We start from the raw sequence: 13617 nt of genomic DNA on the forward strand, positions 1-13617 counted from the left end.
AATTCCAGATCCAGCTCCTCCTCCTGGTTTAGCAGTCTGTAGTAGACACCTATTGCTGGGTGAAAAATCTGAGATACATAGAATCTGAAAAAAATGTGTGATATACTGAATATATGTCCTACAAAACAAAAGGAAACACAGTGTCCTGAAAGGGAATTTCATGAGGCCAAAGACTCAAATAACTTTAGCACTGTAATACAAAGGGAATTTAAAATGTGACTTGGTCAACACATAGAAAATGTAGCCTTTCTTCCTAGGTTACATGAAGCACAATCCAACCAAAAAGAAAGCCCCTGCTTATAGTATTAGTGGGACAAGGCCACGTTGCAAAGAAAGCTGCTCTCCAGGTCCTCGCTACTATGTGGCCTCAATGACCAGAAGGGGGAAGGAAGTTGCCCCAGCTTATACCATATCTGGGCATCCCATAGTGAAAACAGAGATCACCCCTGGACCAAGTGAGTAGCACATCTCTAGCAGGCTATCCAAAGTGAGGATAGCATGTCCGTGATCTCCCTCTCTTAACGGATTGGAAACTTTAGAACATTTTTTAGAATAAAGTATGTATATCCTCAAACAGAAACAGCTCCAATGCTGGGGGATGAAATGTGGGAGGAGCAGCCACATAGGACCATGGGGCAGAGATACAGAAGGAATGGCATGTGGACAGAAGGGCTAGAATGCAGAACTAGAACGAGAGGGGAATTGGTGGTAAGCACTTGCTGTAGGACAGGGGAAGGCAATTATTTTGAGTGGAGGGCCACTTACTGAGTTTTGGCAAGCCATCGAGGGCCTCATGACAGGCAGCCAGGGGCAGATAAATATTAATTTTCTAAATTTTTAGGGGCCCTGTGGGCTGGATAAAATGGCCTGGTGGGCCACATCTGGTCCACAAGTCACATTTTGCCCACCCCTGCTGTAGGAGGCAGGAGAAATGCCAATACCGGACCATGGGGACAGGATGTGTGGGAAAAGGCAATACAGTGTGATGAGTCAGATGGAAGCCCTAGAATTTTGTATGCTGAACCTACAGACCAAGTCATTTGCTTTGGATGCTTTTAAGGAAAAGCTGTCATTACTGTTGCTTTGTTCTACTCTTGTCTAGGTGATTACTCACCAGAGAAGTCAAGAAAACATGTCTATCGATGTGCTCCTATTCACTCCATTTCCTTTAGATCTAAAAGCTTCAGAGTAGACAGCACTCCAGGTAAAAAATCCATTAACTAATAAATAAATCTGATGTAGGACTCCTGTTGTTGAAACCTGGCCTGAAGGCAGATAGTCCTGAGTCTGATTCCAGAGGAAAGTATTCTGATACAAGATAAAAGCTTCAAAAGGATCCAGTGTTATACCCAGAGCTAAGTGGGATTGTCATCAAGATTAACAGACTAAAATGTGAAACAACTTCATTTACTTAGGTGCATTTGAAAAGAATATGCAAATCCTTTTTCCTTTTAGCCCTGACATGCAGGTCTTATTTTATACTTGGCTGCCTCGCCCACCAGAACTTCTGCTGACTGACAGCAGGTGTCATAGGAACATGCTCACTGCCATGCTGTTCCAATATGGCAGCCACCAGGATGCAAAGCAAGTCCTGGGGAAACACAGCTGCTTAAGGGACTACAGCAGTTGGTATGTATAGACAGTCTTCTGCCTTCTACTAGCTTCTAGATGGCAGCAGAAGTCTTCATCACAAGGAAAAGTGACTTTACTCTTCCAGAATAGACTGGGTTCTGCCACCAAAGACTAGCTTTTCGGGCTATGCGAAATTTTTCTGGCTGTCTCATTTCAATGCTATTTCAACTCATTTTGAGCTCGAAACAGCAAAATCAAAATGAAATGAAGGGCTTCGAAACAGCTTTGAAACTAAATGAGGGTAGTCAAATCATTTCAGAAGTTTCGCAATGTTTCGAGTTTTGAAGCTGAAGCTGGGCTTGCTTGCAAGGAAACAGAAAGTAAGGAAAGGGAGGGGGAAGAGCACAGTGAGGGCACGCCTTAACACACGCTGGGAAAGAAGCTCCTACAGGAGAGGGAAGAAGGGCTCTGCCACAGTTTGGCTGCCTGAGATGCTGCTGGTACTACTGTGCAAGTGTTCACTAAGTGATTTTATACCTGTTGTCATTTAAGCAGTGGACTGGCCTGAGGCTGTTGCGGGGGAGGAGGCCTCATTGGGGCACACTGCCATGTCATGTAGAGGCCCCAGCACCAGCGAGTGCACCCCTTAACATAAACATGCAGTCATACGTCATGAGTTTTGCTTGTCAGCAGTTTCTGAGAAACCCCTGTGCCTATCTCCTTGAAAGCTGGCAGGCTTAATGCCTGCAGCAGAGGCTACCATACCTGCAGTTTTCACCCCCCTGTGCCTTCACACTTAAAAGTGACACAAGTTTTGCTGTCAAGATTTGAGGTGCAGTTTCCCAGAAACCCCTGCACTTATCTCCTTCAAAATTGGCAGGATTTATGCTCTCAGAAGGAGCTACCATCCCTGCTGCTTTCATCTAAATCTGCCAAAAAATTACAAAGTTATAGGCAGTGTTGTGCTTCCCCATTATAGCCTATGGGTGAAACATCAAAACAGCTTTGAAATGATGAAACAGTTTCAATGAAACAAAATGGAACCGTGCTTTCAAAATGAAATGAAACTCAAAACAAAACACTGTTCTGTCGAAACAGTGAAATGGAAGTCGAAACAAAACGGTGCTGTTTCGCACAGCCCTAGTAGCTTTGATTGCAGATCCTGACAAACCATGGAGCCATCTGAGCAGTCAGTGTTAAACCAAACCAATGAGTACCTAGGTGAACGGTGGCAAATGCACACTAGTTCAGAAGAAAATCCTGCAATACTCTAATTAACATTTGCACAGTCCAGAATGGGGAAACAATGTTTGTGTTTGATGTTTGCTAAGTTCATGCATATATAAATGATAAATCCAGTGCATGCTGAAAACAGGGAAAACAAAAGCATAAATAAATAAATAAATAAATAAATAAAACAAGCACACTGGTCATGGAAAGATATACATTTGAACTGCTCCAAATTCTCCTTCAGAGCACTTCAGGTTGATGTGAAGCCCCCAACTCCATCCTCCCACTAGACCACTTAAAAAAATCACTACAAACATGCAAGAGCCTGCTCTTCAGTCAGCTGGGTGCAATAGAGGTTTGCTTGGCTCTGCGACTCCACTCCCTACCCACCCAGGGAGCAAGGGGCTGGAATTGGAATAGACAGCTAATGTTCTTCTGTGCTCTCAGCTTCTGGTCTCCTGGTCCCAGAGCCTGAAAGCCAGGCAAGAAATTGCTCTGCTCATACTCGGAATATGTGGCGCTCAGACTCCCAAGACCACCAAGAATGGCTGAAAGCACAGAAGAGCAGGTGATGTGAGAAAATATGGAGAAGTCAATGGGAGTCCTGTGACAAATACACAATACTTTGAAAAATGCTCCTTTCTGTGTGTATTGTTTAACAAGGCAAGCATCTCTTATGAAATAATTAAAATAAGAAAGAAAAAATATATTGTGATAGTGCCCCCAGCCCATCATAGAGAATGGCCTTCTTGTAACTTGGCCTGGACAAAACACAGGGTGTGATGACAATGCTGTTCCCCAATAGCTTACTGTTTAAGTGCATGAGCAGAGCAGGGGGATTATCAAACATGTTGATAATTTAAGACACGGCAATTAGCATGAGGATAGGCTACTACAGGCTTTGAAGGCCAAGAGAAGTCTTCTGTGCTTGTGGCATCAGATAAGGTAGGATCAGAATACTGATGCAAAGGACAAAGCAGTCAGCCAAGAAAGTCCACTTTGCTGCTGTAAAACATGCTAAGTGAAGCATCCCACAACCTCAGAAAAATGAAGATAGGTCCTGTCCACAAAGGCAAAAAAAACCCAGATTATATGATAGTCCCATGAGGCTACTACAGTATTACAAATCGGTGCCCCAACATGGTTGGAATTGTTTTCCTCCCAGCCTCAGTTTGAAAATGTCTTCCTTGTCTAGATGTGCTATCTAATCCTTGACCACTCATGCTGAATGTAATAATTATTATCCTTCTCTCCTGCCAGGTCCTGCCAGATATACAATCCCTAAGATGTTGGGCCCCAACACAGTGGACAAAACAGCTAGTCCTTGCTATTCCATGAAATGGAAAAGTAACATAGGTTATTTTTATGAGGATCGCCATAAGGTAGGCTGCCTTTCTACCTCCTTTCCAAGTATTCTTATCAGTAACCAGAGGCCCCCTCCAAAACTGAAGGGATCCAAATATTGTTGGGTCCTTTCTTAATATACAAATACAAGCAGATCCAAGCACTCAGTTTGCACATGAACAGTGGTATGCAGAGTCCTACTTACTGTACCATCAAGACAGGGTGCTTCTATACTTGCAGCATCTACCTATCCAAAGGACATGACTCAAATACCATCAAAATCAATGATACTCCCAAATTCTTCAAATTTGACCTAGTCTTTCTACCAACCCCAATCATAAAATTATAGAAAAGTAGGGATAGAAGGAACCTCAAAAGATCATCTATGCTAACCCCCTGTTCAAGGCAGGATGATCCCTGATTAAATAACCCAATCAAATGTTTGTCTAACCTGCTTCTGAAAACTTCTAAGGATAGAAATTCCATAAACTCCTGAAGTAGTCTGTTCCAGTGCTTAACCACCCTCATTGTGAGCAAGTTCTTTCTAATATCTAATCTACATTTCTTCTGCTGCAATTTAAGAATGCTACTCCTTGTCCTGTCCACTACAGTCATAATGAATAGTCTACCTGTACCCTCTTTATAATCACCCCTCAGGTATATGAAGACTGTTATCAAATCTCTCCTCAGTCTTCTCTTCTCCAGGCTAAATAATCCCAATTCTCTCCATCTTTCCTCAGAAATCATAGTTTCCAAGCCTCTAATAATTTCTGGCACTGGGAAGGTATGGTATGGAAATGGGAATGGGATGGTACTGGTGAGAGTTCAATTTTCTGGACTTCAGTGTTGAGCTGGTTCATAACTTGGTGAAGGGCAACTTTCAGTTCCATAAGGTGCAGGATACAGCTAAGGGATGACTTGTCTTGGATTTTGTCCTGATCAATAGGGAAGAACTGGTGGAAAATTTGACGGTGATAGGTAGCTTGGGAAGAAGCAATAATAAGATGCTAAAATTACAGTAGGTGTGCAAACATGATTCACAAGATAACCCAGAGATTTCAAAGAGGAATCCATAGTATTAAAAGCATTCTTACTTCTTGTGGCCATTCTGAGTTCTTTGCGAAAGAAGAATTTCTATATTATTTTTCACTAGCCAAAAATCTAGTGAAAACTAAGAGCTGACATTTTCTGAGTGATGCCCTGGGTCTATCAAGAGGTCCCCTGAGTCTAGAAAAGTTGAGAACTACTATATTAAATCCCTTGGCTTTCTCTGCATCGCTTATTAGTAGACTGCCCTCTGTGTTCAATAAAGAACCTACACTTCCCTACGGTCTTATTTCTTATTTATTCTCTTTTATGTTCCTCGCTACTTGCAACTCAAATCATGCCTTGGACTACCTGGTTTTCTCCTTGCATGCCCATGTGATTCTCTTATATGCTTCCCTAGTAATATGGACACATTTTCACTTTTTCTACGATTCCTTTTTGGGTTTCAACTCAGTGAAAAGTTCTCTGTTTAGCCAGGCCAGCCTCTTGCTGAACTTCCTTTTCTTCCTTTGGATTGGGATAGCTTGTTCCTGTGTCTTTAATAAGGCCTCCTTCAAGTACAACCAGGTCTCTGGAACTTCCTTTTCCCCCTCAGTTTTGCCTCCCACGGGATCCTGAGACTGTTAAAAGTCTGTTTTTCTGAAACCCAGCATCTTTATTCTGCTGTTCTCCTCAATTCCTTTCTTTAGGATCTTGAACTCTTATCATTTCATAGTTACTGTTACCCATTACCTTCCAATTTCTCTCTGTTCCTCCCCATTTCTGAGTGACAGATCAAAAAGAGCTACCCTGTACTTGGTCTGTCCATCACTAGTACCAAAAAGTTATCCCTGACACACCCCTAAAACTTGATGGACTGTCTCACACCAGTAGTTTTCATCAGTAATTATAGTTTCCCTGAAAACTAGGTCCTGCAATTTGGAAACTGCAGTTAATTTTAAAAAAGATTCATTCACTTCTTTCTGGTTTGGTGGTCTGTGGCAGACACCCACTGTGACATTACCCTTACTGTGATGGGAGGGGAGAAATCTGAGAGGAGAGATCCTCTTGCCTTGACGCAGAAGCCTTTAATAAGTCTGCTCCAGCAACCTTTGAGTCATGGGCCAGAACAACCTGCTCAAGTCCGACATGGGCCGGGTGATTTCCGCAGTGCATCAGTGATGGGGGCTTTGCCTAAGCCACACCAGGACCAGGCAGTTGGGAGCTCCTCCCAAGGCACCAGCTTCTTCCAGGTCCTTGGCTGTAGTATGGGTGCAGATTTTAGCCAGTGGGAAGCTGCATTGGTGCTCATCACCTTCCAGCTGTATCTGCACTACAGCTGCTTCTCCCCCTCTCCACTTCTCAGCAGTGGTAGCACAGGCATAGGAACAGGTATAATCAAAACCCTTCAGCTCTGAAGGCTGAAACCAGTGGCTCTGTGAGCTGAACATTGTCAAACCCTGGCTTACCCTGTTCTGCAACTCAAAATAAGATTATGTCTCTATATATAGGGCAATACTACCCCCACCTTTTCCCTCCTGCCTATATAAGCTATACCCATTCATGACAGTACTCCCATCATGTGAACTCTCTCTCCCCAGCTCTATTATCCCAATCACATCATACTTTCATTATTGCATTAGGACTTCCAATTCTTCATGCTTATTCCACATGCTCCTTGCTTTAGTATATAAAAATGTAGGTAAAATCATGTTGACTGACCACCCCTGTGAAAGAGGAGATGGGATGGGAGGGGAGGAGAAGAAAAAATCGTCAGGATGTACATAATGCAATATTAGTCTGGAGGAAAAAATATCTATTATTTTTAAGTTTAGAGCCCTACTTACATACCAGAACCCTACTGTGCTTGGTACTGTCCAAACAGTGGCTTTAGTGTCCTAGTTTTAGAATAGCTGCTACTGAAAATGCAGTCACAAGAGTTTAAACCCAAATTTCTCTGCCATCTGTAAAGAATTGCCCTTGAAACACCTGCAATGATCCCTGTCTCTAAAATTAAAAACTTTTTTCATTTTTTAAATACCTGTTATACTGACAATTGAAATGCTACCAAATGCAAGTATAAATGCTACACAATGACATCTGAAGGATCCTAGGTTTCTTAGAGCAGACAACAACAGCTGTGTTTCAATTACTTTTGTTACAATTGCTATATATAAGAAGGCTCAAGGCTGTGTTAGCACCACCAGATAGTACTTGGGGATTGTTAGAGCACAATTAACCCTTAAATGGAACATGAAATACAAATGAAGACAACTCTGTGTCCTAAAATCAAAATGTAGACAACTCAGTGTCTTAAAATCAGTCTTGGACAACTCGGTGTCCTGAAATCAAAGTCTAACTTTATTAGTACAACAAGTATTATCATCTCAGGGGTTCTTATATTCAGAGAGAAAAAAACCAATCAGTACAATAATTTCACCCAATCCCAGATGTTACTTTGCTCGGACAGAAAAGATGGCCACTCAGTTCCTGGAAGCAAAGGGTACGTTATGGGCTGGAAGGGTCCAGACAGGTGTTGAAAGCTGGATTTCTGATGATGATGAACTTTTTTGCTCCCTGCTTTTATGCTTTTCTTCAACTTCACTTCTTTGATGACTCTCTGCTTTCGGATTGGTCTCTTTGGACTCAGCATATTCCTTTGTCTAACACATCCATTGCAAGCACACCTCTTAAATTTGGCCTTTTTCTGGTGTCTTACTTTGGGCATTGTCCATTTGTCTTCCTTATCACCTTTCATTAATATAGCCAATTCTTCCATCCCTCTGATTCAGCTGGTTAGTGCCAAGTTCAGTTAACTGAAGCTAGTAACAAGGCCATTGCTATGTTATGTTAAAAGAACTTCTCACAGTGATAAAAAAGAAAAGATATAATATAATGAGCACCTATGAGCTCTACAAAAACAACTCAAAGCCAGCTAATAATAAAAAACAAAAAGTTAATAAGGACAAAACTTAAGCAACGATTCAACAAGGCTAAATTATAAACAACACTATAAGCAGGTACAACTTGAAAGCATTAAACATAACAAGCTACCCTAACAGCTGGAAACAGATTTCAAAACAATTAATGGAAACTTCTGAAGGAGTTGCAAACAATAAAAAGAGAAAACTTGCTCTTCAGGCAAATTGTTAACTTTGCTTATATGCTATGATAACATTTTCCTATCAAGCTTGGTGCAACTCTCAGGGGAGGCTGGGGGTCCTCAATGTTGATGTTTTCATCTGAAAGATTTCACTGTCTCTTACAGACACCAGGTCCTGCTGCATATAATAGGCCAAAGCTTGATGCATACAAACACAGAGCACCTGAGTACAGTATGAGCTCACCAAGTAGGCCTCCAGGAGATAGAACTTTGCATCCTGGACCTGCAGCCTACAATATAGGAAAGGTAAGACAAAAAAAGCCCTTGTTTCCCTTTTCCTCCTTTCAGCAGCTGGCCTTTATTGTCTCAGCATCTCCTTCAATAGTTTTTGTGAACTAGGGTTAGTAGCTAAATTACAGGACTAACAATTAGGCCTGTGTGAGTCGGCAGCAATCAGATCCGGCCACTTTGGATGGCCGCGATCCGATCCGGAGCTCCCGACTGGGTTTCCATCTTGATCTGGCCAAAGCTTCGCAGCTGTCTTGGAGATCCGGCCATAGGGTATAATTGGGGAATCAATTAAATGTCTATAACATTGTTGTTTTTTGTCCAATTTGGATTAAACTTTCAGGGAAGGTAGCCTCTGCTGAGAGCATGAAACCTGCCAAGTTTCAAGAATATAGGTGCAGGGGTTTGGAAGGAACTGTACCCCAAGTTCTTGAAAGCCAAACTCGTGTCTTGGCTGTGCGTTACAACACAGGGGGGTGAAAACTGCAGGGCTGGTAGCTCTTACTGAGGCACCTCAAGCTATGGACAAGCGAATTTCATGCCACGGGTGACACTGCGTGTGTTAAGGCGCAGCGGGGTGACAGCTGCAGGGATGGTGGCCCCTGTTGAGGCCACGACACCTGCCAGCTGTTGAGGAGATCGGTGCAGGGGGGTTGTGGGGCCCTGCACCCCTCGCAGCTGACAGACAAAACTCCTGCTAAGACTGTGTCTGTCTTAGGGCAGTTGATTGTCTGCATTGATTCTTCCTCTCCTTAGCCTGGTTTTGTAGGTGCTAATTGATGCTCGTTAAGTCATTATGTAGTAGCTAGGCCCTGTGTATTGAGCTGGTCCCTGAGTCCCTGGTCCCTGAGTGAATCATGATTGATTGGTAACTGGTAACACAGCAGCTTAGCAGCCAGGCCTGCAGCAGTGTCTCCCCTCCCCGCCCCAAGACGGAGACAGTCAGTCTCGCAAGCACCCGTGGCACCAGTTTTGCATGTCCTCATCTTGAGGGGCAGTTCCCCCCAAACCCCTGCACTGATCTTCTTGAAACTTGGCAGGCTTTGTGGCCTCAGTAAGAGCTACCACCCCTGCAGTTTTGACCCCCCTGTGGTGTAACACATAAACGTGACAGGAGTTTTGCTTTCAAGAATTTGGGGTGCTGTTCCCCCCAGGCCCCTGCACCGATCTTCTTGAAACTTGGCAGGCTTTATCCTCTCTGCAGAGTCTACCATTCCTGAAAATTTCATCTAAATCGGATAAAAACAACAAAGTTATAGGTATTTTATTGTTTCCCCATTATACCCTAAGGCCGGATCTCCGAGGCGGCTCCGAAGCGCTTCGGGAAGCCAAACGAGGCCCCCGAAGCGTCCGAAGCTCCTCCGGATCTGAAGCTCTGTCCGAAGCCTTGCACAGCCCTACTAACAATCTTGGCAGCAGGATTGTGGTGTTTTACTTTACTAGTATTAAGAAGTCTTTACTTTCAGCCATTATGAGTCATGGCTTTTTCCACTGGACTCTGGTATCTATATTTAAAAAAAAAAAATCAGATTCCAATAAGTAATGACTATATCTTCAATGTATAGATTAATGATTTAAAGGAAAAATTGGTAGATGGGACTGTGATCTTGCAGGAGAAGCCATGTTTGAAAGCTAAACAAACTCCATACACTAATAAGGCATTATTAAAACAGATGAATTGCACAGAAAGACACGCATAAGAGAAAGTTCCTTTATTAAGCATACATGTGCATATATATCCGTTCCAACACCATCTCTTATCCCAACAGCATAGACATAAGAGAGATTTATATCCTACTCTAATATTTGAACCTAAGAAAAAACACATGCAAACACAAAGGTTGTATCTGTGCATCTGAGAACCACAAAGTTTAAAGGAAAAGCCGCAATTAAAATTTACTTAGTCTTATTGTATGAGCAGTATCAAAAAAGTGCAGTTACCTTCAGTGTACTGATTTTTTTTTTAAACAAATAAGGTTTGCTTCTACTTATAGTAGCAAACTTAGGTGTAAATAGTTCAAAGGGACATCTATAAAAGAGGCACAAAACTTTTTCCTGCAACTACTGTAATATATGGTGAATATGTAGCCACTGTTTCATAGTATGATATTTACCTCTAGGCTATGGAGAAATTGTAAGAAATCAAATTAAATGTACTATTGTAGTCTCTGAAAGATATTTTATAGCTCACTGAGAGAAAAGGCTTGATCATAAATTACCAGCTTAGTAGGTAGAGTTAAATGAAAGCAGCAAGGAATATACTATGTTACACAGGATGCAAAGGTGAAATTATGTATGCAAATTTCACGTGAAGGATCACTGACTTGCATCAGTTATATTCTGTCATATAACTGATGCAAGTACTGGTGCATACAGAAGCAGTGTTGTTACTTTATTTTTTTCAGAGTGCCAGCCTCAAAGGTTAAACAGCACCAGATCATACCATCCACCTAAGAAATGTTGCAACTTTTCATTCAAATTGCAGAGCAGCTGATGTACTTCATTGTTCCTATTCTCTCTGCCCCCACTTACACTTACAGCTCCAAACTTCTTTTTTACTGAGATATAGTGAGCATGAGGTGCAGCAAGTAGCAAGGATTCTTCAGACCTGGTACTTGACTATGGAGGGTACAGGCCATGGCAACTAGCAAGAAGTGAAGGTAATTAATGAAGAATACTCCAATTAATTTGATTTACTTTTCTTCTTCCAGGTGACACTGAAGAAATCCATGTCTTCTGGGATCACCTTTGGAATCCGGCATTCTGAGTACACAGTGCCTTTAATTATGGAAATCTATTGACCTTCCTGCAAAGCTGTCTTACAAGAACTAAATTTATTTTCCCATATCATGTTGCTTTATGTTTGAAAGCTGCCAGATTTTATATAGCTCCTCTTAAATTTAGAAGCAGTCATATCTCCAACTTGTAACAAAAGATGTGCATCCATATTCAGAAAATTATCATGTGTAGTAGTATAATTTGCCCCCTGCTATAAAAGAATCTTCAATGTCCCCACTCTGCAAGGAAGAGAGCATATTGAAGCTAAGATCATTGTCATCTGTGTGGATCATGCTGCCTTCATCAGTACAGTACTACCACTTCACAGCACCTGGCTCCAGCTATTCTTCAGACTCTGGACTTTCACAAAATTGCCTGTGTAAAAATCTCATTCCATTTCCTACTAATAAGGCAGTCAGTTGAGTTTAGTCCTGTGATGGCCCTAGCTGCATGCCATTGGGGGGGTGTGTGTGTGTGTGTGTGTGTGTGTGTGTGTGTGTGTGTGTAATCACGGTATTAGGATTTAAGAAAAATAAACCAGGAAGTGAATCTGAATTTAACATTTTGAAGTTATTGATCACCCATTTGCCTTTAGATGGAGCTATATACTAAGGTTTAAATAGACACAGCCTGAAGTATTAAAACAAATTCTCATGTACGCTACAGTTATATTCAGGCAAAGCTTTACATAGACTTTTCATCAGTCTTCCTCAATTCACTTGTTCTTCATTTATCTTGGATAGTACGAGAAAATAAATGGACTAGTTTATAGTTTCTGGTTTTCATGCCTCTGCAAAATATTACATTATTAGAGCTGCTGGCAAATGCAGAAATCCCTAAAAAAAAACATTGGCTTTCCATTAGAATGTGTAAAATAAAGGAAGCTTTGTGCTTTGTGCCTAGGCTGTTGTCTTTACCCAGAAGAAGCACCGTTCTTCCTCTCACCACTGCCGTGTGCATTCACTAGCCAAGGACATACAAGGTCCGCATACAGACCAACCACAACCAGAAATCATATTCAGAAAGCACAGGAGCTACTCCCTTTGGATGTTCCTAGTAGAGCACATAGGAGGTGAGGGATTAGACACAACCAAGCCTTTTCATGCTGCTGTTTGGCACAGGATGGATACAGCTGGGAAAGGAAGTTACTTCTACTGAAGTACTGTAAAAATGGTCAAGTTCCTTCTGAATAATGGAGAAAAGTTCTGCCTTCTAAGACACCATTCTTCCCTGAGCTTCCCTCAGATAGCGTGCAAGTTTGCACCTTCCTTTAATAACTGGGCAGTGATTACGTGTCACAAAAACATGCAAAGACTTAATGTACTTATTGTGGAGGAGCTGTTGGCTCTGCTTAACCAAGATGGAAAAACAAATAACTTTCCCAACTACTGTTTTGTTAATTTTTTTTATGTATTCTTTCAAGACAAAATTAACGAGAAGGCAATGATAGGGAGGGTAGCAGTTGAATGCCAGCACTTCTGGATCCTTAACTAGTCTGTGTGAGGGATAGAACTTCAGATTGATGCAAGGATAGTTATTAATGAATTATGCTTTATTGTTATAATACTAGGATATTATGAAATTGCCTGCATCTTTACTGAATTAAGAAAATACATACAGTTTTTATATTTGTCAGTATTTGGAGACCAATACCTGCTTGGGTTTTTGCTTGCTTATTTTGTTAAGTAATATGTAATAAGAAAATGATCCCTTCTCCCCCTCTCCGGATTTCTCTCACTCAGGAACAGGTCTCACATGTCAAGAAAAATATAAACATATTTATTACTAAAAAGTGTGTTTATACTCAAAGAGCACTTACAATTGTCTTTCTGTCTGAAAATATTTATGGCATTTCTTTTATGCTATATTTTGAAAGATGTATACAAGTATTAATTATGGAGGTTTATGCTGTAAAAGCATAATTATAAGTATTAATTATGGAGGTTTATGCTGTAAAAGCTGTAAGGATAAGTTAAAGCTGTGCTATAAGTTTTAAATATGAGGATATTTGGTCAGAGGAACAGAAGTCCCGTAAGACTGTCTCATCAAAAAAATCAAAGCACATCCTTCTTGCGTGGAGTTGAAGCCTGGTATAGACAAAACTTCCCTCAAAGCAAGTGGGTGAAAATGCATCAGATTAGATGTTCTACAAAATTCTTATTTTAAAGTGATTTTTATGAAGACTCCAAAGTATTCATCCTTGAAGTTTAAAGAAAAACATTGGTGGGTGGAAAATATTTTATAGTAGGCTTTTTCAGCAGCTAAATGAGCACTTG

At 41.3% G+C, this 13617-nt stretch overlaps 1 non-coding gene across 1 annotated transcript; it reads left to right on the plus strand.

Annotated features, from left to right (window-relative positions):
- Positions 1 to 1108: 1108 nt before the first annotated feature.
- Positions 1109 to 8577, plus strand: CIMAP1A (ciliary microtubule associated protein 1A). The gene is made up of 3 exons (XR_009459572.1): positions 1109 to 1204; positions 4063 to 4184; positions 8441 to 8577. It is a non-coding gene; the product is annotated as a ciliary microtubule associated protein 1A (transcript).
- Positions 8578 to 13617: the final 5040 nt, after the last annotated feature.

The sequence above is a fragment of the Alligator mississippiensis genome, chromosome 2 (assembly GCF_030867095.1).
Source record: "Alligator mississippiensis isolate rAllMis1 chromosome 2, rAllMis1, whole genome shotgun sequence".
NCBI classification, from domain to species: Eukaryota; Metazoa; Chordata; order Crocodylia; family Alligatoridae; genus Alligator; species Alligator mississippiensis.